The sequence below is a fragment of the Macrobrachium rosenbergii genome, chromosome 44 (genome assembly GCF_040412425.1).
Source record: "Macrobrachium rosenbergii isolate ZJJX-2024 chromosome 44, ASM4041242v1, whole genome shotgun sequence".
NCBI classification, from domain to species: domain Eukaryota; kingdom Metazoa; phylum Arthropoda; class Malacostraca; order Decapoda; family Palaemonidae; genus Macrobrachium; species Macrobrachium rosenbergii.
In genome coordinates, this window is record NC_089784.1 from 6,648,004 (window position 1) to 6,675,503 (window position 27,500).

The following is a 27,500-nucleotide window of genomic DNA, read 5'->3' on the forward strand; positions in this document are numbered from 1 at the left end:
GTGACTTAACATCATGCACAGCAATAACGGTTTTTGATTTGAGTGTATCTGCTAATAACGGGATTTTCGAAAACCTTAACTGTCGCAGCTTTGGATACAAAAAAACTTGTATCCATTTATACCAAGTCTCGTGTTACTCTTCTAACAATCAGTCCCTTGCTATTTGTTGAGGAGAGCTCTTGTGAAGATCGAGGGATTTTTTTTTTTTTTTTTAAATAACGAGAACTGTGCATGTGGTCTTTGGTATCTAAACTGACCTCATGAAAATCTGTGGTGGCAGAATAGGTTATGGTACCGGTAGAGATTCGTCAAAAGTCGTTGATAGTGTATTCACAATCTGCAATATGAATGATTATCACAGAAACTGCGTGGATTAGCCTTTCCTTTTCTGTCCATTAGTTAACCATAACTTCACGAGTTTTTAGATATCAAGGGCAATCTGGAGCTTATATATTATTTAAGCCATTTTACAGAAATGGCAATAGTGTACAGCCTTACTCTGCTCCCATCCGATGTAGTTCAATTAGAACCCCAGACGTGAGGGGAACCCTTTTATTCTGTACGAGGCCAAGACTGCGCCGAGAGGATTTCAGTAAGCAAACAGGCGTCAGAAATGGAAGGGGAGGAAGAAGAAAAAGTGACGTTCAAATATTCGATGGGGCAAAATCCGAAAATCGTGAAAGATGGTGAGATCAGACGCACTTCATAGACCTAAAACTTGGGTACTGAGAAAATAGATGAAATCAAAGGGAAAAACAACTGAACTCGTTTCCTTTAAAGTTTATATGAAGTAGAACCAAAGGGCAGCGAGAGAAGGAGCAAATTGGTTCAGAATAAAGGATTTCTAAGTAACCTTCATACTAAAAAGATGTAAGGCACATCCCGTTTTAGTCTAGCATTGGGACCGGTAATGACAGTGAATGGAAGCAGATTCAAGTACAACATGACCCACACTCAAGAGTTTTCTCTGTTAATGCCAGAGGTTTAGTGAATCCAGGATGAGATAGTGAAATGCAATTAATAGATTTTTCCATCTTCTTTTTCTTCTGAATACAATAATGACCGACGCAAAATAACTTAATTGCTCTGTTAATGGACGGCGTTGCGAGACATCTGTTGCTCCTAATCTTCCTTTTGTGGAGTTGGGAAGAGGGAGTGGATATTAATAGACAGGTTTTTAAGATCATTGAAAGGAATGTTTTTGTCCTTTCATAATAACATGTCCTTCCCCTCTCTATAAACCGCCTACATTGTGTATATCATTTTTCTTTTCCTTTCAGTGGAATATTCTAAGAACTTGCATATTCTCTTTTTAAAATCACCAAAAGATTATTTTGTCCGAAAATGAACTCTCATTATTCGCACTCAGATTAAGAACAAAATGAGGGAAATTTCTTTCAGTTGTCAAAATATTTCACGATACGTCAGATTTCCAGTAATCAAAAATTAAAGTATTTGTTTTATATTCCCATGGTTTAAAAGTCTAAATGCCAATCTTCTTCAAAGATTATGTTATATTTTCATGAAATGAGTTAGAGATTCAATGCCTATGACGTCAGCACAAACAAAATAATCCATTAATGTTGATCAAGGGTAGCAAAGTTGTTATTCACGTCTTCGGGTTATACACAAGTATTGTGTTCGTTGTTTCAACAGCTACGGTGTGAATCTGTGTTTTATATTGGACAGCAGTTGCTATCACTACTGTAGTTCAAACTTACAATAATAAATGTGCAGCATGAAAAAGTTACATACTTGTTTCAAAATAATACTAAAAATAGAATAATAATAATAGAATGATAATGAAACCACACAGCTGAACCCAAGGCGGAAAAATGCATATAGGTGTTTACGTATGCATTCTGAGCGTAACTGGTCAAAAAACAAACGACAGATTTATGCCTCAACATTCAGACAAAGTCAGTGGAAGTTCAAGGACTGCATTTATATCATTCGAAAAGAACTTCTTCTTCTTTTTTAACGTGCTTTTATTCCCATTTTTGTATGGGGTAAGCACGATGCCTTCTTTTGAAGGACTTTTTGATTTGGCATACTATTAATATTAAAGCGGTGTATCTAACTCCCATATAAAAACAAGAGTGGCACTGGGATAGATGAATCAGTTCCTATTTTACAAATTACGATGAGCCGGTATTAGGCATGTAAAGCCACGTGAGCCATCTAAATTCATTTAGCCGAAAGAGATCCTACCGTTTGACCAGCGATTAAAAGTCAAGATTAATTAATCATCTCGCAGAGAGATGTATGAGAGGATTACACTTGAATGGCCGCAAAACGTGTTCTTCACTCACTCACTCGATTTAATATTAAACAATCTTTTTTTTTATACTGCTGAGCTGCAAAACCTGAGCCTGCCAGAAAGACACTTTAAAGAGACAACTCATGCAACTATTAATCATGGTGAGTTTTGTTTGTTTCTGTAAATATGAGCAATTCTATCTCATTTCCAGAAATTGTTCTTAAAAGAAAACAACAATTTTTTACCATTAGCGGTCGATAATCCAATACAGAAATCACAATAATCGTAAGTGTCAGTGAGAATGTAGCGCAGGAAGTAATGAGTGACGCAATATGAATCAGGCAAGGTCAAGAATATCCGAAAACGATGATTTTTAAGAGACTTGTGCCGAGGAGAAGGTTATTTTAAAGGTGTTGTGGCAAAGGAAATGGAGTATCTGATAAAACAAGACGCCTGCATATATTTTTTTAATGCGAAAGAAGGGCACATTAGTAAAGACAAGAAAGAAAACTTGACAGAGATGCAAACGGAGAGAGAGAGAGAGAGAGAGAGAGAGAGAGAGAGAGAGTGGGGGAAGGGAGAGAGATGAGCGAGGGTGTTTATATGTATCATACTGACTGTAAATTGCAATCTTTTACACCTATATAAACAATTGTGTTTGAATAAACACGTATGCGGACTCTGACTAATAATCGAATCGGTTATTAACGAAGACACACTTGATTATGTGCAAAAACAAACTCACTTCGAGATCATCCAGTAATTACGACACTTGCAAACCGGGAAGAAAGACTGGTTTCGTTCTCACAACGAGCCCTTACAATTTAGAGATGTTACCTGGCCTTTAGGTCTAAGTAGTGAATTACGTACCGTACCTGATAGTTAAATGACTACGGTATTCGTTGCTAGGATGGAAAACGACTAGGAGTTAGCAGTCTACCTCTTGAATAGTTATTAAAAATTAAAAGGGTAACGCTTTTTCGACAACCCTCCTCCCACCCCTAGAATAAGACTAATATATATATATATATATATATATATATATATATATATATATATATATATATATATATATATATATATATATATGTGTGTGTGTGTGTGTGTGTGTGTACATATGTGAGTGTGTTATGCGGGCGTGTTTAACATAATATACCAGATCGCTGGTTTCCATAACGTTCATTAATATCTTTTGACAGGGAGATGCTCACTTGAACGGCCCCGGTAACTAATTAGTTCCAAATAGATTACTTAATTAAATCCGAGCCTCTTGGCGAGAATTATGAACCTGGAGTATACGCTAAATGAACATTAGCCATTTGCCTTTGAAATGGAATGTGTTGCCTTATGAAATTCTGTACCAAGCATGCAGGCGCATGCGGCCTTTTTGTGGAAGGTTGTAATAGTAAAGTCCCTTACGTACATATACGCATAAACACTTCAGCAGAATGTGATCGTTAGCGTTTTGAAAATCTTCACAGGACCACTACAGATCAAAAGGGAAGTCTCCAGTGTGAATACAAGTTATGGAACATTTCCAGGCAGGAAATTATCCTCAGGTAATTCAAACCACTATTGCCATTTCTGGGAACTTGCCACCACAATCTCGAACGCTCGAACACTGTTTTATGACTTCGTGAAGTATATGATATTAATAGCATTATTCCCACAGATCTTAAAAGCCTTTCAAGAAGACCTTTCATCCTAGCAGAATTAAAAATCTTTCTTTTAAACCCAAGGATAAAGGCGTAGGCGGCAGCAGTTATCTTAAGATACGTAGTACAATGATTGCAAGTAAATCGTCTATTGATGCTAGGCTTCAGTCTAGTAACCAAGTGATTAAACATCTGGTGATCGGTAATTTTACCTAGCTAATGTTTCTACCCACTTTCCTAGCTTTATCTACTTTGTGGTCGACTCATTTTCTCATCCCCAATTACTTATATTATATTCAACTGCGCCATTATTCAACCACAGATAGTAACATTTATTGCTCATGCTTCTCGGTTTTCATTTACGCTTATATTTTTGCTCATATTTACCTCAATATTTCATTTTTCGCAGACGCTTAGAATAGCTTTCATTGGTTTTTTTTTTTTCATTTTTCTTCCCATCTTCAAACATCCCATATTCCCAAACATCCCACACCTCATTCACTATCATCTTCTATTTGATCCTGCAACTTGACACCAGCTTCTAGTTTCTTACGCCATCCCATGAAATGTCAAAGAGCCGTGGAGAGAACCAGCGTTATCTCAGACTCACCTCTGTAACAAACTGCTCTCATATAAAAATGCTCTCTGCTTCCATCTTAATAACCTTCAGTCACTATCAACAATATATCATGTGTACCATACATCCCCTATATTCTCCACATTGCCTAAAGATAGATTTTTCACAGATTTTTCCTGGTTCCTTTTTTGCCACGTATATCTTCTTTTTCCGTTGCTGTCAAACTTTCAGTGTTCGGTCATCTGTCCCATTCCCTAATCAAACACAAATACATAACTTTGTGTATTAAGTAATATTATGGCTTGTAATTCACCTCACGCATTCCTTCATTCCCTCTCTCTCATCCAGAGAAAACTGGACGACTGGTCGTTTGGTCACGGTGATTTGGCACGGCCCTTTGGGCGCTAACTTGTTTAGTGCTGAACTTTTGGGGAGCAAACAAAAAATGTTACAGGTGGACATTTTAGTTTACAGTGATTCGTGAGAAGTTTATTCCTCCAACTGATTAATTAGTCTTTCAAGTTTATGTACATATTTACTTGTCTGCCTAGTTTTAGTGTACCAGTTAGTTTCAAGAACACCTCCCCGGCCGGATAGGAAGTGACTCATGATGAATTCAAGGATTGGTGGTTGCGCTCGCCATTGCGTTACTCTTTTTGCGTTTTATTTCTCTTATGGCTAATATATAAGAAATGCCCACCATACATTCTTAAACACCTAATTGTGCAGCAGAAGATTCATGTGAATGGCTGTTCAGTTTCCTGACCACTTCTTCAGCTTTAGCATAATCTTCCTTCGAACCGATTATTTTTTTTTTTCCACAACGAGCAAACTTCAGCTATCAGTTTTGCTTGCTCTGTCAAGACGTAGAAAATTCATTATGCGCAAGTGTTTATTTACCACGTTTCATTAATACCTCCGCAGCCATCATATGGATAAAAAGATGGTGTATTTAGTTAAAAATATATTAAAGGATGGCAAAAAAAAACACGAAAAACTTTTCGCAAATTAAACTTAGACAAATGAGTGACAAACCGAGTTAGTTTTTTTCCAGTTGTGGTTTTGTTTTGCTTGCCAACTTTGGAATTTAACGTCAATCCCTACTAAAGTGATAGCTTTCCTATTTATTTTTACAAATAATTGTTTATCAGCTTATCATCCCTGGGTTCTAGCTCACCCTCTCCCTTCTATATTTTCTATGTGTCTACCTTTTTCTCCCACTCCTATATAGCAGCAAATAACCTTTCCTTCTACCTTAAATGATTAATTTTTCCTTCAGCCATCATTTGCTCAATAAAAATGTTCATATTCCTTCTTTACCTTCTTGTTAAAAATATATTCCTAATAACATCTTATCAAACTCATAAACATTACAAATTTAATTTAGAGCCGTATTTCTTCCCTTTCATTTCTAACTTCGTTTGATAACTTTTTTTAACTTTTGCTGCAAAAAATGTAGTGACAAACACCTTACCTATTTTAATATTTACCAACACATATTCTAGCAAAGTTTTCTTCGTCATTTCCCTTTTTCTAATATTTTTAGAAATAAACTTTTGGTGAATGTCCAGTTTGCATAAAGTACCAAAATTAAAAGTAAAATGTAATATTTTTCATATTTAAAGTTTTTTAGACCACTTTCCAATGAGGAAACAACAATTTCCATATTAGCTATGGAGGGGGTTGATAGGTATTGTCTTATAAGTCAAAAATCGAAAATCATTCGATGGGGAACTAGTTTTTCTGAGAAACATTACAAAACATTGTTTAAACCTCATTATCATCCCTCCAGTAAGTTCTAAATTTACCCTTTCGGTCAAATTCACATTTCTATAAAATTTTTTCTTTAAATAGTGTACTAACGAATCTGACCTTTATTTCTCCCAAATGATTAGATTTAGCAGCAAATAACCTTTTCTTCTACCTTAACATTTTAAATGATTGTTGCAAGCTCGTTTTTGGCAAGCTTCACCAACGAAATTTACCCCTAACGTCATTTGCTCAAACTGCTCCCACTTCACTTAATGTTCAATAGATTCCTAAATGTTCACGAAGAAAGGTATTCACAACCTTCTTGCTGTCCATGGAAACGACCATAGCCTCAAAGTAAGACAGAGAACACCCACTGCAGACGTGCACGAATCGGAATCCGTGGCAGTCAACTAAATCTTTTGTGTTTAAAATCGCAGTTAATTGTATTCTTGAAACAAAGCAACCAATCCATTTGTTTTTCGTCAAAATTCATAACTTCAAAAGACGATTAGGCATTTTTACCCACAATACATTGACAAAAACAAAACGCATCAGCTAAAACTGACATTATAAATTTAATTTAACAACAAGGCCAATATTCATCGGCAAATTTCATTTCCAATTTGCGGAATCTGATAATTTCGTTGAATCATTTGATACAAAAAAATTAGATATCCAATTTGACCGAAACTGTAATAATACCCTTGCTGGATGTAAACAAACGACTTAAAAATTATTTTAGATAATCATTTATATCACATATTCTCCTCAAAAAAGTGTTCAGAGACAAAGTTTTCTTATTTTATATTGTGATTATCTGACCTTTTTCTAATCTCATTTTTGGAAATTGAAAACTTTTTAGAAACTGTATCATTCCAACAATCAAATCCCTTCCCGAGCACCTTTCATCCTGACTCTCCATGTTTTATTGACTCCAGAAATTCTAAACCTAACGACAATGCCACCTCTTTCTGTGTCGCCAACCTGTACGCTTAAATCACCCGCCACGAAAACCCTTTTAATATTTCCCGCACCTGCATGCCATAGATTCTGACTTTACAGGAAACATTTTTTCATTACCCCCATCCGTTTCCATTCCAGGACCATGTACACTCGCTAAGACAACTTTATCTCCTTTTGTATTCAGTCTCCCAGTACAGTTATATATATATATATATATATATATATATATATATATATATATATATATATATATATATATATATATATATATATATATATATCATATATATATATATATACACACAAATAGAAGTAATCAATGCACAATCATACTTGGAACAGAAATACATTTCTGACTCATATAGGGATCGAACCCAAGTCTTTCAACTAAGAGGTAAGAGTGCTGCCACCTTAAACACACAGGTTCCAACTTTCATGATCTGTGTGGTTCAGTTGGCAGCGCCTTCCCTTTCAATTGAAACACCTGGGTTGATCCCGGTTTGAGTTAGTGACAAACAGTATCCAAAAGCGCGAAAAATTCTTGGAGCTAAGAGGCCACTGTGGCTATTACAATATATATATATATATATATATATATATATATATATATATATATATATATATATATATATATATATATATATATATATATATATGTATAAATTTATATATATGAGAAGTGGCAGAACGACAGACGAGTCGAAGTCCTATGTATTTCATTACATTCCGCCAACGTTTCTGGACAACAACTGTCACATTTCAAAGGCTATATGTTTTTTCAGGGTTAACATATCGCCTTTCTAACGGGACGTTTGTGTTCCAAATGCGTCGGTACACTGTAATAAAGTAACAACTGACTTCGACCCGTAAGTCCTCCCACTCCTGACGTTTGATCGGGTTCTAAGCAACTACTCGCTTCTTGTGCTTTACGTATGTATGTATGTATGTATATATATATATATATATATATATATATATATATATATATATATATATATATATATATATATACATACATATATAAAGGCAATGCCACGAAGGAAAGTGAAACGACGGAGTGGTGCTAGGCCTTTCGACATACTGCCAAGTAAAGGACAGCAAGTCGAAAGGCCTAGCACCACCTCTTCGTTTCACTTTATATTCATCACGTTCCATATTTTCGTGATTCAGTTATACATACATACATACACACACACATATATATACATTATTTATTGTGTGTATGTAGATATATATATGTATATATAAAATAAACATTTAAAATTCACGTAGTTTGCTAATGTGTACCCTCCTTTATCTTATGGGAGGACCTGAAAACATAGTATCATTTATTAATATAAGTAATTTTTTTTTTGCTAGTGCAATGTTCGAGACATGTTTGCTTTGAGTAATATTGAAACTGTTCGCTGGAATTCGTTAGTCATGGAAGGTAGAACAAAATTGCCTTCTTTTGCATTGCCTTTTTCTCAGCATAGAAGGCTTTACTTTTATGCCAACATTAATCAACATTTCTCTAGAAGACATTTTGAGAACTCTCTTTGCTTCTTTTAAGATTTTGGAGACACATATACACACACACACATATCCACACACAAACAACCATATGTTCTGTTTTTATTCTCCTGTCTGCATATTTCTGGGTCTTCTTCTACTTTTATCAGTCCTTCTTCCCACGCACTCGTTAGCCACTCGTCTTCGCTGGTTTTCAGATATAGCCCAGTGCTCTGCTCTCAATGTTGATGCAGTCCTCTATGCTTAGTAGATATCTCCCTCCATCCTTTCGTGTTATGTATAGCCTGTCTGTATTTGCCCTTGGGTGCAGTGCTTTGTATATTGTCATGTGTTCCTTAGTTTTCTGGTCTATGCTGCGGGTTCAGCCTTCGTCCACTCCACTACTCCTGCGCTGTATCTGATTACTGGTACTGCCCATGTGTTTATGGCTTTCCTCACGTTTCCAGCGTTGAGTTTTGACTTGAGTATCGCCTAAGTCTCTGCATATATTCTTTCCTAATTGTGTCCTTCATCTCTTAGTGTTTTATATCCTCTCCTATTATTCTCAGGTATTTGTATCCTGTCTCATCTATGTGTTTGATGCTATCCCCGTCTGGTAGCTTTATCCCTTCAGTCCTTGTCACTTTGCCTTTTGTATGTTGACCAATGTGCATTTTTCTATTCCAAACTCCATCCTGATGTCCCCAGATACAATCATTACAGTCTGGATTAGAGTATCTGTTTCCTTGATGCTCTTACCATACAGCTTGATGTCGTCCATGAACATCAGATGGTTAATTCTGTTGCCTCCTTTTTTGAAGTGGTACCCATCATCCACCTTTTACAGTGTTTTTGTCATGGGAATCATGGCTACTATGAAGAGTAGTGGGGACAGTGAGTCACCTTGAAAGATCCTTCTCCTAATGTTAACCTCTGCTAGTCGTACTCCAGAGCTTGTAAGTACTATAGCGCATTGTATTTTTTAGGAAGCTGATGGTGTTTTCCTCTGCCCCATATATTTTCAGGCATTCTAGTCAGTCCATGCCATGCTTAGGTTGGTTCTCCTTTTACTATTCTTCATTACCATTTTGTCCATCAGAAGCTGGTCTTTTGTGCCCTTACACTTCCATCTGCAGCCTTTCTGGTGCCTGGTGATTTGTGGTACAATGCTGGAGTTGTTCTGCCAGTATCCATGGGGCTATCCAGTTGGGCATTTTCTTTAGTTGGTGTCTGACTGTGTGTTTAGTGATTTCGGCAAATCTTTGTTTTATTTTCCCTACTTCTACTTTGACTTCCTGGAGCCATATTGCATGTTTGTTGTGTGATACCGTATTGCTCCATATGTTTTCCCAGTGTCTCTTACTGGGCTTGGATTCAAGTGGTTCTTTCCCCTCTTAGTTGGCTGTATAGTCTTTCCTGGCCAGATGCAGAAGAGGTCACAGAAATGAAATAAGTGAGAGCACCAAGCGCATTCCTGTCATACATAATGCCTTGATCTTTCATTTAATTCTTGTGGCCTGTACCACAAAATCGTTGCATTTTACAAACTGACCTAGAAGCTAAGTCACGAAATTCAAAAATTCTTCTTCTCTGCCACTGCTAAAAAATCAAACAGATTACGATTATGTTTTAAAGCTCCTTGTCCGTGTGCAAAGCAGAATATGTAGTTCACTAAGAAGGTAACTATTTCCACATTCCAGAGCAAAATACACGTATTATGTCGTAATCTTCTTAATATGGGTAGGGTTGGAATGTCAGCGTCAATCATTTGTAGTACAATGAAAAATACAAGGTAACATACATGGATCTTGAATGTATGTAATCATCTATAGCAATAGGTATATGATGAATATTTTCAGTCATCAATTACAGAGAAAGATATATATTCAGACAAAAATTAATTATTTACGTACGTGATATCCAGTTCATATTCTATTGCCACATGAAAATGAGCTAAATATTTTTCCAGCCACGAACATCAATGCCATGAAGTTTATTTTGGAAATTAATCCACAAAAGGAAGGCTATTTTGTCGATTCAGTGTATGCCGAAATCCAACATAATATCAACGTTGAATTCATGTGATTAATCATAAATGTCCTATCCTTTTATCTGCAACCATGAAAGCGGCGTTAGAGAAGAAATTAGATAACTGAAAATTGCTTTTATTCTAGATTACAAAATGGACAATTTTATCCTACTTATCTTCAGCACTCTCTCTCTCTCTCTCTCTCTCTCTCTCTCTCTCTCTCTCTCTCTCTCTCTCTCTCTCTCTCTCTCTCTCTCTCCTCACAGCAAGTGAGAATAATTATAACATTGTCCAGAGGATCATGGAGTTCTTCTTAGAAAAAGGGGAAATTATAATTATTAGTAGTGGTAGTGCACTAGTAAGGAAGTTCTTACAAGAACAAGTTTATTTTCAAGTGGGTTAATGTTGATACTTTTACACAGACATTGGTGAAATGAATGTCAAGGACCAATCAGTTCTCCAATCATTTTTAGTCTATACTTGACCTGAGTCTTACATACAACTTCACCGCAACTCTCTACCTGCTTTACATCCGCCAGGAATTTTAATTATCTCATTTCTAACGTGAAAAGAAGTCACTGCTGGAAGAATTATGTCCAGTTTGCTCAGCAGTGACTTATTTTCATAACGAAACATCATTTTGTTAGCATTTTGTGGAACGTTAGGCAAAGAACAACACCTACTGACTGCCACCTACGAAACGAATTTTAGAAATGAGCTTCGTAGATATTAGATATAGCCAACAATATATCATTATGAATAAACCGTAGACGTAAATACTTGGTAAATACGAAAAAAAAATGGATTTGCATATAATCTATTTTTCCGTGACCTAAAAGGTCACTTCCTCAAAGCGTGTCGATGCAGAATTAATCCTCTCGCATTGCCAGCCTCTTACCCTTGAGTGCATGCACTGTGTCATTGCAAAAGTTGTTTACGAAACGAACCAAATTCTCGTTCGTGCCCCAAATGACAGTATTGGGAATTCATATAAAATCTGCAAAAAAAAAAAAAAAGGTCCCACATTAATGGCATCAAGGGAATTATTTCATCATTGAAAAAGAATAATCCCTTTGATTTTAAGTGAACCACGATTCCGGGCTTAACTGACGAAACTGCTTTTTTATTAATAAAAACATAGATAGGAAAAAGTGTGATGAATACAAATTTCCAGCAACGAATTAAGCAAGGACAGTTGGTAAGATGTGTTTCTCTAAATATTTTTTTCTCTTGTGTACAACCGATCGCAATATGCATTAGGACCCGTCACGTTTTGCTTTTAGGAGCGCTTGTCGTTGTAAGAGCCAGAGAAATGAGGCTGTGCTTATCGGGAGGTTCATTAACGTGAATATCAATTCGAGGTCACGAACCCAGGATATACCGTAAAGGTCTTCACACAACCCATTATGAACAAGATTAATACACCATCATGTCGTCTAGTGGTAGCGGCCTTTTTGAGGCCTTTCATCCATTTACACGTCCTTTACAAATCCACCTCCCACGAATGCATCGTCACGGTATTTTAGGTACTGCTGGAATGAAATCTGAGCAGTGATACAAAATCGTTTCTGTTGTTTGATTGCGAACCTCTTGCTTCTGACTGTTCTGCCACATTCGCTGCTACTGGTCTTCCAGTTGGAGCCTAAAATCGTCCACAAAACGATATTATGCGACGTTATTGTTGGATATTTTGGATATTCGTATCAAACGGCAAGACGTTATGACTGTGCAAGTCTCTGATATCATCGCTATGGAGCAAGATCATGGAGCTATTTACCTCACTACTTACACACAGTTTACTCTGATTCAGCAAATAACACCAGGAGCCTCTACACCTATGGAGGACACTTAAATGCAGAGGAGTATATACATAGACAGACCTGCAGGTTTATATATATATATATATATATATATATATATATATATATATATATATATATATATATATATATATATATATATAATATTTTCTTAAAAATATTTGTGTTTTACAATAATTTTTCTCAAAATGAAATAAAAATTATCATTTTAAAATATTTAACTTGGAGTTTTGCTTTTTTACATATCGCCACAGCAGCATGCGAGTTGAAATTAAGATGCATATAATAATACGCAAAATTAAATAAAAATTATCATTTTAAAATATAATATATAAATATATATATATATATATATATATTATATATATATATACAGCATATGTATATATATGATATATATATCCATATATATATATATTTATATATATACATATATGTATGTACATATATATATATATATATATATATATATATATATATATATATATATATATATATATATATATATATATATATATATATTGTATTTATATTTATATTTATATATATATATGTGTTCATATTATTGAATATGCACCTCTGGATAGGATTTCACTTTACATACTACTGTGGCTAATATGCAAAAAGCACGTGATACGCGTTATGTGTATTGTTGATGTTAAAATATTCATTTTTATTTCATTTTGAGAATTATAGATGAATTACAAAATTCCGGATATTTAAACAGATCAACCAATCGATAATATACCAGTATTTCGCTTATATGGTAATGTAAATAATGTATCCCTTTTATAGTTAAATATATGATTCTATACAAAAATAAGTGTTACAATATATTACTTCATTCAAATAGGTCAGCAGAAACCCCCTAAATATTAAAAAGATAAATCGTTTTCCCTACAATATTTCTCTAATAAAACGTGAAATTTTAAAATATGAAATTCTTTTTGGTAACGTAGGTCGATAAACTGTTAGATATTTTATCGTATCCCGCTGGCGGACAATGAAAAAATGTTGGACACAACAAGGATTTCGGTCCTCTGTCCAGGTAACAGAAGAAACAAAATCGTCCCCACAAATTGTAAGTGATTATATCTGGTGAAAAATGAGACTGAGATATGAACCTTAATTATAAGCCCTTTGAATATTCTGACCTTACCTTTGACTCCTCGCCCAGTGGAACCCAGAACAAGAATTTAAATCTTCCGATTAACAGTAATGTGCTAATGTGATAAAGTAAAACAGAGACAGAGAGGAAAAATCGAAGACCCAAACCTGACCACCATATAATTAGATTAAGATCAATTTAATGATATGAAAAAGAAACATCCATCAAAGACTCAAAGGCAGCATCAAATTATCTGACTGAAGTTAATTTGATAAGCTGGAAAAATAGAAAAATAATCGAAGTCCCAAAGCCAGGACCTAATCACTTGATCAAGTCTAAACTGATAAAACGAGAGAGAGAGAGAGAGAGAGAGAGAGAGAGAGAGAGAGAGAGAGAGAGAGAGAGAGAGAGAGAGAGAGAGAGACTCGAAATTGTATTATCGACCCATCCTCAATCTACCTCTGTATCCAAAGCAATTAATTAAAGGCGGAGTAAAGAATACCGTCGTAAAATGCCAGTAAACGACCCCTCGCTTCCCTCTAATAGCAAATACTCTTTAAACTGCAGGCGATTTCCTCTCGGGAATCTCTATTTATTTGAAATACACGTGGTTTCGGCTTGGGAGTTTTTAGGCGAAATCTATTGACGATATACTATAATTCTCTTTCCCTGTTTGCTATTGTTGGGTACGTGTCTATCTCATTTCACATTTTTTGGAATGTTCCTGATGGATGTTACCACTAGCGCGACTTATACTACTGTTCATAATAATAATAATAATAATAATAATAATAATAATAATAATAATAATAATAGTCAATCTTCTATCACAAAATGTACGTAACAGTTCAGGTAATTCACTGATTGCCACAATTTAAAAATTAAAAACAATTAATATCATTCCTTAGATGGACTTACATCTAAACAGCAGTAATTTTTGTACACATTTAGATTCGAATGTATTTCCAAAACTAACATAAAGGAGTTTAAGGTTGAATGCTATGGTAACACTTTAATGAAGTCTTATAGAGCACAGAGGCACTGATAAACTCTTTGTTGTTTTTTTGCAGGCCATGTCATCATTTGAACTCTGGAATCATCTGTCAACTATCTTCAGAATGTTTTATTTTAAGGTAAGTGTACCACTTTTATTAAAGTCCAGATTCAAATACAAAACATTGAAATGTGTATATATATATGTGTATATATATATATATATATATATATATATATATATATATATATATATATATATATATATATATATATATATATATATATAGTATGTATGTAGGTATGCATATATATATGTATGTATATACACATACATACATACATATACATATATGTGTGTCTGTGTCTGAGTGTGTTTGTTTTTATGTGGGTATATATATAATATATATATATATATATGTATATATATAATATATATATATATATATATATATATATATATATATATATATATATATATATATATATATATATATATATATATATATATATATATATATATATGAGGTAATGCAATCCAGTAAAAATAAAAATTTTAGCGTCTCGCCTTGTCTTGTGCCCAAGAAAATCATACGACATGGGGAGTCTTCTTTCTTGACAAATGTGCTGAATTTCGAAACTAGGAATGTTTGTCCCGATGTCCGAAAACCGAACATACTATAGCCTTACCTTACTTGTACTTAATAGAATTCGTCGGCATAACCGAAAACTATCAGCTATCAGTGTGTAAATTTAAAAAACATGAAGAAAGAATAGATATACAGTATCCGAAACCGTCTTTGATAGGCTGGAATCTGCTTGCGTAACAATTCCAGAACAAAACAAACCATAAAAAATACGATAGGTATGAGAGCGAAACCATTTTGTATAATTTAGCTTCTGTTTCTGCATTCCATGGTTGCCAGTTACAGCTGAATATTGAAATCTAAAGAAAATGTAAATTGTGGAGGTTTACTATAATAGGTCTGTGGCTACAAAAAATGCATAAGCTTTCTGATTCCAAGGAAGAAATGCAACATGTTCCTTGAAAGTAGAGTTGATCATTTATGAGGATTCTATAGAACTATGGAAGGTATGCCTAGGCCTGAATGATATAGATTACTTTTAAAGATGTTATAGAAACAGGAAAATCTTTATGATACCGTAGATTGCACAAAATGTCTTAAAAAGTCCACCGAATAGAGGATAAAAGAAAACAGTAAGGAAAGCTAAACTCGCAGTCAGTCTTAGGTCAGCCAACCGAAATTCTGAGAAACGCAAATGTTTGTTGAGGCTAACGACTCGGTCTTTGATCGCTAACCATGCTAATCTGGATGGTAGGGACTCAGATCCAGTTTCTGACACATCATCATATGGCTATTTTTAACATCCATGTAATTACGTGGTGCTTACAGGTCGAGATAGTGTGCGTATTTTTTGCAGGCGAGAGAGAATTGAGTGCAAAACACTGAAAAAGAACACTACAGATAAACAGTAAATTAAATTAAGACGATACACACACACACACACAAACACACGCGCACGCACGCACGCACACGCAAACAAACATATATACATATATGTATATATATACATATATGTATATATACATATAAGTATACATATATATATATATATATGTATATATATATATACATACATACATACATACATACATACATACATACATATATGCGAACTATCATAGATATTTTAGTATTATCAGGTCTACCATAATATCAATAAGTTCTTGATCTTCCAAATAAAGATATTGATAAACCTTTACAGTTGTGACATATGCAGCATCGCATCTTTAGATTAGTGAAAAAATAGGTGTAAAATCTAAGTCATTGAATATTTGGTTAACCATGCTGATGGGTTATCCAAGACAAGCCAAGGCAGCCAAACTGCAAAACTTCCAGTAAAATAAATTGGTTCAGTGACCCCAAGTTTAATTAATCGTTTGTTTTGGTCCTTGAAAAATCAGACTTTTGATGGGAAAACAAATCATGCTGCAGACTGATTGTAACTTCATTTTTCCGTTCCGAGAGCAACCAGATTTGCTGACTAGCAGCACCAATATACAATAAATATGCCTCGCTGTCGAACTTCTCACTTCCATAGGTCCTTTATTCCTCACACCGTTGGACTGTGGAACAGTCTCCCTTAGGATGCCGTGTGATTGGAACCTGAAAAGTTCAAGCGAAGGTTCAATGCATTATTACCCTAATACAATTCTCCATGTATTCTAATAATTTACTCACATTCTTATCTATTTATTAATTTTTTTTATATTTTTTTTTTTTTTAGTAAATAATCTCTTCTTTCTGTTTCCCATTACCTTCTGTTACTTATTTCTAATGAACACCATATTCTTTAGAAGCTTGAATTTGAAGTCAGTGCCCTTTGGGCTTGTTCAGATGAATAGGGATCATCTTCTGAATAATAATAATAATAATAATGAATATGTATGCATTTGTCTTATTTTAAGTGTATATACATAATAGAGAGAGAGAGAGAGACAGAGACAGAGACAGAGAGAGAGAGAGAGAATATGAATACTTTCATAGATTTTCATTAATTTTATTTGCCTTGGTTCGTCATCAAATAATGCCAAATTAATGTCACTTATGAAATTATCTTCGATAAAGTCCTTTTCATTTATTAAGCAACCCTTAAATACTAATTACGAATGTTTCATTTGACGTACTGGTGACCTTTGTACGTTTGTAATTTACAATCGTCATTTCCAAATTATCTACAATTACTGCTTGATGAATTTCAGTTTGTGTGTATGATTATGTATATATATATATGTATATATATATATATATATATATATATATATATATATATATATATATATATATATATATATATATATATATATATATATATATATATATATATATATATATTTATATATATATATATATATATATATATATATATATATATACATATATCTTTTTACTGTTATCTAGTGGAGTTCTGTGAAGTTTATGTACTCATCAAGAAAGAATCAACACTGCTAACCCTAACATTCCACTCGACACTACTCAAACCTTGATGATTTCTGAGTGTGATCACTATGTACATTTTATTCGGAATACACATGTACGGATTAGTGACTCTGGCTAGGTTATGAATGTTAATAACCTGTTAGCCTTGCGATAAAAACCGTCAAAACACCGTTCTGCTCTAGTCATCATGGGCTTCCACCTTGGTTGGGTCCGGAGCGGATCTGTCTGGGCGCACCCTTGACGATAGGTCGTAAAATGGAATAGTTGAGAGGCTAGGTATACAGTTTAAACCTGATTTGTTCGTGTTCTGTATCCGATTGATTGGGGTTAATTATGACCAAAGCTGAAGGCCAAAGTGATCTATTTCATACTTAAGTCAACTATCTGCTGTCTGAATGCTGTAGTGACCAGGGCTGCAGCGGTGTCAGCCGAAATGTATGGGATGCCTGTGATGTTATATGATTTTAACTATGAACAGTTTACTTTTTACCAGGCTGAGACTTTATCACATTGGGCATTGGGTTTTGCACATTGTAGAATGAACAACATGGCATCATATCACAAACACACACTTGTATGTTTATATATATATATATATATATATATATATATATATATATATATATATATATATATATATATATATATATATATATATAAATGCAGAAATGATATTGAAAAAATAGTTCATTTATATCCAGGCCATGTTAAAGCATTTAAAATCCTGGAAATGGTGCAACATGTGTTGGAGGGATTGATATCCTGCCAACAGACCTTCTTTAAAAGTGTAAATAATACTAATGCAGTCATGGTTTTCTACACTGAGAGTTCACGCACTATTCGGCAAAGTATATGAATTCGTCGGTGACTATTTTTTTATTTACCTGTGAGCCATATATATATATATATATATATATATATATATATATATATATATATATATAGATAGATAGATAGATAGATAGATATATATATATATATATATATGTGTATGTATATATAAAATATATGTATGTATATGTATATATGTATATATATATATATATATATATATATAAATATATATATATATATATATATATATATATATATATATATATATATATATATATATTATATTATATATGGGAGTGGAAGATAAGTCCCAATTTATTGAATAATAAAAGATAAGTGAGTCTTCCACATTACTGTTTGTCATTAACCGGTTTCTTTTGCTACTGTTGACGAGTATTTCATACCTAATGGCAGGCCGTATATTTTGCACTAATAAAGCTAACCTAAGCTCTTAATCACATTTCACTAAATACATTTTTTTTTTCACTGCAGCTTCCAAGTTCAAATTTTCTTGATAATCGTGGGAACAATCTTCTGGCTGGCAATGAGAATCCTTCTGATCTAAGTCTTTTATATCAGAAACTAGCTATTAACAACTTTTCAAAACACCATTGTTATAAGAAGTCTCAGTTAGAATCGTTCCTAGCAGCAGATAGTGACGTAAAAGCACCACTGTAATTCACTGATTGCATATCATAGTTTATTCTGCCTTCCCAGTAAGTTCATACAAGCTCAACTTTATTCATAAGAAAAACTTTCATATGAAAAAAGCTTAAAACATCACAGACTTTCAAAGAAAGTTCCATGACACGAGTGTTCTGGAATGCTTTCTGGATTTCCAAAGGGTTTCTGGTATCATGCAGTTAGCTTAACTTTTTAAGCTTTGTTAGTCAACGGCCTCAAGCCTGCAGCATTTACAGATAATTTTACATCTCGAGTCCTCAGCATATTTTACATATGGAAGACAAGTGGACTGCTAACAGAACAGAAACGTATTAGAGTAATGTCGTCACTGGAATCCAAATTATGAAACTGAAATAATTAATGATACTGTTGTTAATGTATAAGAGGTATCCTTCACATGTCCGTATAACCTACGACGGCACACATTGATAGCTATTTCACTTATGTAAAAAAACTCATATATGTGAGGTGGGAAAATATTCAAATGGAAAATGGTTATACAGTTTTCCTTAGAGGATTATCAAGTTGTTAATTTTCCACAGTGCAAATCCCAACTCGGCGAAGGCTTAGTCTGGTAAAAAGTAAATGATCAGTAGTTGAAAATCGTGCAAGCTGATATTCCGACATCCTCATAAACACATTCTTTGCCAATTCCACTGTAATGAAAAAGTTCAGTGCAACAGTTTTTTGTAATCTTTTAAAAAGTTTCCTTTAACAGTCGACTTAAGAGAAAGTGGTACTTTTTTGTTAATATGAATTGAATGTTGTTCATCTCTTGCCTTTCCAAGAAAAAAAGAAACTCTTGTTAACGGACAACACTTTGCATAATTTGTATTTGCATTATGGTAAAAATTCGTTTCTGTTAACAACAGATGATGCAGTACTGAACAAAATGCTTGTCTCTCACGAACAAGCAACACCAAATTCAATGTAATGATAAAACAAAAAGACACGAACAGGGAGAAATAGATAAACTGCTAAAATAGAGAATTCCGTAAATGAAAGGAGTAATCAAAGACTATGTATATAATTCTTCTCTTGGTCATCTAACGTTGGGCCATTCAGAATTTGAAAATATTTTACTTTTATAACCATTTCGCGTTGGTTAATATTCAACGCTTCGACTTCCCCCTGCAAAAAAAGGGGGCGATTTTTCCCCTGAAGTTTGGCGAGTCATTTCCCCCCCACATTTTCAGACACATAAAGTCCAAATTTACGAGTCCTTAATGATTTATATAGTTATGTAAAAGTATCTAGAGTTGCCTTTTTTTTATTTTTTATTTTTTTTTTACTTCGGAGCTACTTAAATATTAGCTTGCTTTTTCAGAACAACTTATCCACCGGTATTCAATTGCAAAAGCGGTCGTCTCTTGACTGAATTTTCTGCATTATATGGTACGAAGGAATATGTTCGCCGTAACTGTCGCTGTCCATTACCTTTGGTGTTCTTTCAAGAAATATTGAGTGGGAAAATATGCGAAGCTTAGTTACACAACCATCCGTATTTATTTCAAATATCTGTGTTACAGTATTGCAAAGAATTTTCTAGTGGAGACGACTATTTTTGCCAATAAACCTGCTCTTTTTTTTATATCAGCACGACATGAGAACATTATTTTTTTTATACCAAAGCAGAGAGTCAAGCTAAAGACAATGTTATTTTTTTTTTTTATACCGAAGTAGGGAGTCAAGCTAAACACAATGGTATTTTTCTATACCAAAGTAGGGAGTCAATCTAAAGAAAATGGTATTTTTCCTGTACGGAAGTAGAGTCAAGCTAAAGACAATGTTATTTTTTTTTATACCGAAGTACAGAGTCAAGCTAAAGACAATGATGAAAAGCAATGTGTCTTCATGCCAATCATAAAAAGAAAGTATTTGCTCACCAGCATCGTCTTTGCCATGTGTTTTTCTTTATTTTTATCTTATTTTCATTCATTTCTTCTTCCTCTTCTTCCTCTTTAAAAAGAGAAAGCTGTCCCGTAAGTTTTCACCACCATCCTTTTTTTTTCACTGCTTCGGAAAAAGCCTGTTTTTCCCGGAGGGGGAAGCCAAACTGACTCGAGCCACCCTGAAAGGAAACGGAATCCCATCTTTGCTCGTAAAGAAATCTTAATAACGATATTTCTTTTCTGGAGAGATTATAAGGAAAGTAGCTGGGTTTCATATTCATGCCCATAAGGAAGGCTACAAGAAGGATGTTTCAGGAAAAGACACAGTAAAGACCTCATGTGGTCAGGTGTTTGTCTGTAATTCCTTTTATTTATCTTTACTTCCATCACGAATGTGTGGGAAGCAATTGAGGTTCTAACCTTCGTATTTTTTTTTCGGGGGAACTGACCACCACGATAGCAGCGCTCTCTGAGAGAGAGAGAGAGAGAGAGAGAGAGAGAGAGAGAGAGAAATTTCTTTGGGATACGGTAACGAATATTATCAACTACTAGTAAAAAAAATTGAAAAGATTACCATATGACATTAAGAACATTAAAGTTGAAAGAAATACCAAATGATGCCAGCCTTAAAATGTCCCTATTTTTTCTCTCCGTTATCAATAAATTGCTTATAAAAATGGAATGGAAAAAAATTAATACTCGAGGAATCATCCTTTAGCTTAAAGCTCCCGCATGTCATGAGGAATTTAAAAAAAATAAAGGACGGTAAAAGGTTGCTTGTATCGGATTTTTTTTTCCAAAAATGTAAACTCACAAATGTCATAGCCCACCTGTAGCTGTTTGTATCGCGAGAGAGCACGCGCGCGAACTCTCATATGCCTCGACATGACTACTTCAAGGCCATATATGACCTGCATCCTTGGGGACGTTACCTCGTCAAAAGAGGTTGTGAAAGCAATGCAGAAGCCTTACTTTCAAATTTCGAATATTCCAACGCAAACACAATCTGCTGCTTGGCATAGTGATAAAAAACTGCATTATTGGTATTTTAAATAATATCAAACATGTATTAACAACTATTACTATAAAACGTATATCAAAGATACCGAAAGGAAATTTACCATGCAATAACTGTTCGAAATGAAGGGGAAAAATGTGATTTTAGATGTGTTTATACCAAATATAATTTTTGAAAACTAACAAAGCTTACATCGTCCATCGAGTGATGAGAACCAAAATTCGTCGAAAAATAAGGAATGAGAAAAAGCCGCGAGTAACGTGGCCTGATACAGTGACGGGGAGTGAGTAAATGTAATTTTATTTACGTTACGTAACATAATAATAATAACACGGATTTCATTTGATCTGCAAGTCTCTTCAAAATAAGACTAAAAATTAAAATCTACGAGCCAACCATAGATAATAAAGGAGACTGACAGCCAGACAGAGAAAGTTTAAAAGCATTAGCGTCATTTCCCCTTCAGCTTATATTGGTTTCCCGTAATGGGATTTGGCAGATTAATGCGCAGGTTCCAGCAAAAGGGTCGTTACCTTTAATTGGCTTTCACTAATCTATTAATATCCCTTAATTTACTGGTCACTGTGACCTATATGCGAGTGAGTTTTTTCATCACTTACTAATTGGCGCAGAAAATATTGTTTGGAAGCATATTTTGATCCTTAAAACATCCAACGACGAGTTTTTAACTGTATAAGTGAAACCATTTATCTGTTGCATACTATTACGACAAATTTAATTCGGCAACGTTATTTCGACTTTGAATGCATTCAACCAACATATAAAAGTTAAAATTGTTCGCATGTCATCGAATGCGCAGTCAGCAGTTATGGTTAACCGACCGAATTTCTTCCTTCTGTACCTAATAAATGAATGCATGAAATTGCGCAGACATGCACTACATTAACCAAAAGGTCTCGGAAGCCTTATGAACCAATTGACCCCACAAAGGATTCGGATAATAACATTAGCGAGTCAGAGAGAAATTGGTCACGAGAATTTCTTAATAAATTGTTCCATGTCCATGCAAATTATTCACGTACATTTCTGTATGTGTAAGTGAACACGTACAATTTTCCGTGCCAAAAGTGAAATCGGTGTACATAGAAGCCGGTGATGTGCAAATCGCAATAACATACATTTGATTTGTATATTCTCGTTAACAGCTGGATTCATCTCAAGCCATGTAGTGTTAGGAAAGCAGCCAAAACATCTCTGAATAATTGTCACTTCCATATATTCCTCATGTCAGTAATACGAAATCGTATATCGTAGAGAATACCAAAAAATTATTCGATTTAAGTTCTCGCAAATACGGACTAAACGTTCATTTAAATAGCAATAGGTGTTATGTTTTGAATTCTTCATAAAAATCTGACCAGCTCTTTACATTTTCATAAAAATAGTGCGATTATTTACTGTTGATTGGGAATTATGGATCGTGCACCAAAGCCTTCCTCAAACTTTATGGCTATATTCCTAATGCACGAAAGGGCTAAGCGCTAATGCGTTTTGCTGTTTTCATGCAGTACATTAGTCACCTGATCCTTGTGACGGTATAGAAAATACCCGCATACACAGGCACACCAACGAGAGAACATGAGAAGCAGCTGTAATTCTTCTCCGGTGTAAACTTTATTGCTAAATAAGCATACACATATATTTATATATATACGTATAAATGTTTGTAATATATATATATACATCAGTATCTAATGCTTTCGTGTATCTAATTTGTACTCTGTTATATCTATGTTATATATATCTGTCTATCCATCTACCTATCTATCTATCTATCTATCTATCTATCTATATATATATATATATATATATATATATATATATATATATATATATATATATATATATATATTGTTCTGTGCATATATATATATATATATATATATATATAGTTTTTATTCAAATAAAGTTTGTCAAGAAACTTGTCAGGACCTACACCGATACTTGATAATTTTGTTTTTCACCTGTGGTAATGTGTGATGAATGAATCACGTACAAAAAAAAAATATATATATATATATGTGTGTGTGTGTGAACGTGTATATATAAACAAGAGCTAGAGTATAAAGTGAGATACCCGAAAGCGTTAGATACTGATTTATTTATTGCCTTGCAATGCAATTTGTCACGTGATCTTTCTCACGGCGGGGCATATATGATGAACCAAATACACAAATTCTAATGCCCAGGGTAGGATTCAAACCCACACCCGGAATTGCTGGTTTCCTAATATCTGTCACTTGATGCGTTTCAGCAGAAGTATTTACCTTGTACCAAAATGTTTGTTTTTTTTATATCTTTCCAGATATATACTTATTTGTATTGTTCAACTCGTTTGTAGTCTTTGAATGTTTCGTTTTATGTGAAGTGTTTAACATAAGACATTTTCCCTTTCGCTCTCTCTCCACCTAAATTATGATGGGCCAACAGAGTCTAGCGTTAATTTCGCATATTCAGTAGATTCAGCAAACCTAAGCCAATAATGAATATGTATTATCCTTGAAAAGATCCTCAGCTTGAACTAATTTCCATTTGTTTTACATTATGGCACATTCCAAGACCATTAGCAACTTCCCGAGAGCCTCTCACATGCAGAAAAAAGAATAATCAGGTGTAAGCGTATTGCACTAATTTACATATGGTACAACTTTTAGAAGTATTTAGATCGACTTGGATCCGTAAAGTCTTAGTCATAATGAGCTCTTGAATCTTTGGTATGTAATTGGGATGTTAAGTATTCATATCAGATTGTCGTTACATTTACGTAGGTTTTTTAATGTGACCAGCATATTCCACATTTTCAGCTTTTCTGTCGTAAAGAAACGCGAAGAAATCCAATTAAATTAAGTGTTCCTGATCTGCAAACGTACTTTCAGATCTGAATTCCCGGTGGGTGAGTAAGCTTCCATTTGTGAATTGAGCTTATCGTGGATGTATTGCAACATGCATTACCAGATTGCCATGCTGTAAGATTTAATACTTTCATTTATAGATTGCTTCATTCGGTCCAGAACGGATAAATTAACATCTGTGTCAAGGAACAAATGTATCTCTCCCTTAAAAATAGTTCCTTTGCCACGCTTTCCTTATTATGTATTTATCGAAGATCTGATGTACAATTCCAGCAGTCTGATGATGTAGACTGTCTTTCTGTTGAAGTAAATGGAAGATGGAGCGATATGATGATACAAAAAATACTAATCCAATGAATGTGAAGGTAAAAGTAAACGGCGTCGCACTTGAACTATTCGGAAAGAGACCAAAGATAATGAGAAAACGCAAAAAAAAAAAAAAATAAATAAATAATACACATAAATGGCTTTTGTTGAGACTTTTAGAAATATCCGTATTAACTCAATTTTAACTCGACTATGAATTTATAAAACTTTCCTTTTCATTAATACGAAAACAAAGTTCTGTTGAATCAGTTTCATTAAATGGGGTCTGGCGTAATTGTATCCAAATAATAGGCTTTAAAAGCGCAGTCTTTGACACCATTTAGGTCAAAATATTAACTGATTTATTATTGGTGATTCCCATAATTAGAATGATCCTACCCCCTTCTAGTTGATTTTTGTTTCATTGAATTGAATTGGTATTTGAGCGTCAGGGGTAATTAAACTTTGAGGTAATGAGAGTCATAGGAAGAGACTGTGAGAATAAATGAGTGATATTAAAGAACCTCATCATAAACCTTGAAAAGATGAAAAGAAAGAAAAACTAGAATTTTTCCTTTTTCCTTGTCTGATGAAGACCTCTTTTGCAAGCTTTCATTAACGGATGATTAAAATGTGAGTTACACTTAGCGGTGAAGGTTTTGAAACCTAACAAGAAAATAATACAACGATAGAAGGAACGTTTCCAGTAGAACATCTCAGAAAGGTAGTTGCCTTTATGAAAAGGGACTGCAGCTAATAGAACATCTCAGAAAGGTTGTTGCTTTTATGAAAAGGGACCGTAAAAGAAATTTTATGTTTCTTTCAGTGAGCACATTCACATATCATTTTCCTCACTGGTGTATTTTCTTTAAAAAAAAAAAAAATTGAAAAAGATCTTTTTCGAGCCACGTGGCCTCATCTTCCTCCGTTGCAGTGCGTGTGTCGTCTGGACATTTTTCTCCAAATCTTTCCTTGGCATCTGCAAGGCCAGTCCTATTTTATCCCACTCCTGAGATCTGCCAATGTATGTTACAAAAGAATCATTTTCTGCTTCAATATGTCAAATCCTTAGCGAAGGCCAGTTGTTCGACAGGCGAGAGGCGAGTGCAATATGTCTTTTACGAAAGTTTTGAAAACATTACGGGTCTGCGCGCGGCAGTGTGTGTGTGTGTGTGTGTGTGTGTGTGTGTGTGTGTGTGTGTGTGTGCGCGCGCGCGTGCAAGCGTTAGCCCTCGCGCGGATGGGATATTTGTTTCGAAAAGTTTGTCGCCGTGCAATATAGGTATTACTTAAGTCTGTTGCAGTTTCTTTTCCTGCCCCTGGCTGCATCCACTTCTTAGTCTTACTTTACAGCCAGCCATTCCCACTTCCATTCCTCCATCTTGCTGGCAAAAGTTCTCTAACCGTTATAGAGCCAGTGGTAATTGCAAGAGTTAAACACCAGTATTTCCATGCTGAAAGTGAAGAGTGTCTTAGAACGTAAAGATGAGTGGTTCTTATTATCAGATAACGTATTTAAGAGAAAGCAAAATGTACGATTAAATTATTAAAATGATGATAAGTTGAAATTAATTGTTGCCATGAGTAAAGTAGTAAACTTATGAAGTAAAGGGAAACCCGGAAGAGGACGCAATTAGCATTCAAGAACCATGATGTTAGGATGGAAAGACAATAGCTAATAAGTACAATTATCCCAGAGTAATTATAGCTGATGATAATAGTTACAAGCAATTCGTTCAATCACATCATTAAGTCGGAAAATTTAATTCATTTATGGCTGTCCACCATGTGTTCAGAAAGGAATTGGAATAGGAGACTTACGATCGTTGGAAACATATTGCCTCTTTTCCGCATTTAAACAATGTAACAATGTACGCTTCAATTCGCAGCTGCCATTATATGAAGGAAATGAAAAGGCTTAGAAAGCGGCAAAGAATGTTTTGATAGTAAGTTACCAGTACACAAAGACGCATTGTAGTTGAATTAGAACGAAATATTGTTCTGTATTCAGAAATATGAAGCCGGAAATTAAATACACTGTGACGTGACTGAAATGAGGTTAGTTATGAAAAAGGGGATATTTACTTGATACCGAATAATCCCCAAAATCAGATATATCCTATGAATTTCCAGGCACTTCAGATTCCTCTCCTGCCAACCACATCAGCTACGCTTGCTGAAGAAACCCAAATATAGCAGACGAGTGTTGACTTATTTCCTTG

The 27,500-nt window shown here is 34.3% G+C and overlaps 1 long non-coding RNA gene across 1 annotated transcript in view; it reads left to right on the forward strand.

Moving 5' to 3' along the window:
- LOC136829295 (uncharacterized) overlaps positions 1–27,500 on the forward strand; it is a 107,914-nt gene that overhangs the window by 42,079 nt on the left and 38,335 nt on the right. Inside the window, exon 2 of the long non-coding RNA XR_010850347.1 lies at positions 14,726–14,788. This is a non-coding gene — a long non-coding RNA (uncharacterized lncRNA). The remainder of the gene's footprint in view (positions 1–14,725; positions 14,789–27,500) is intronic.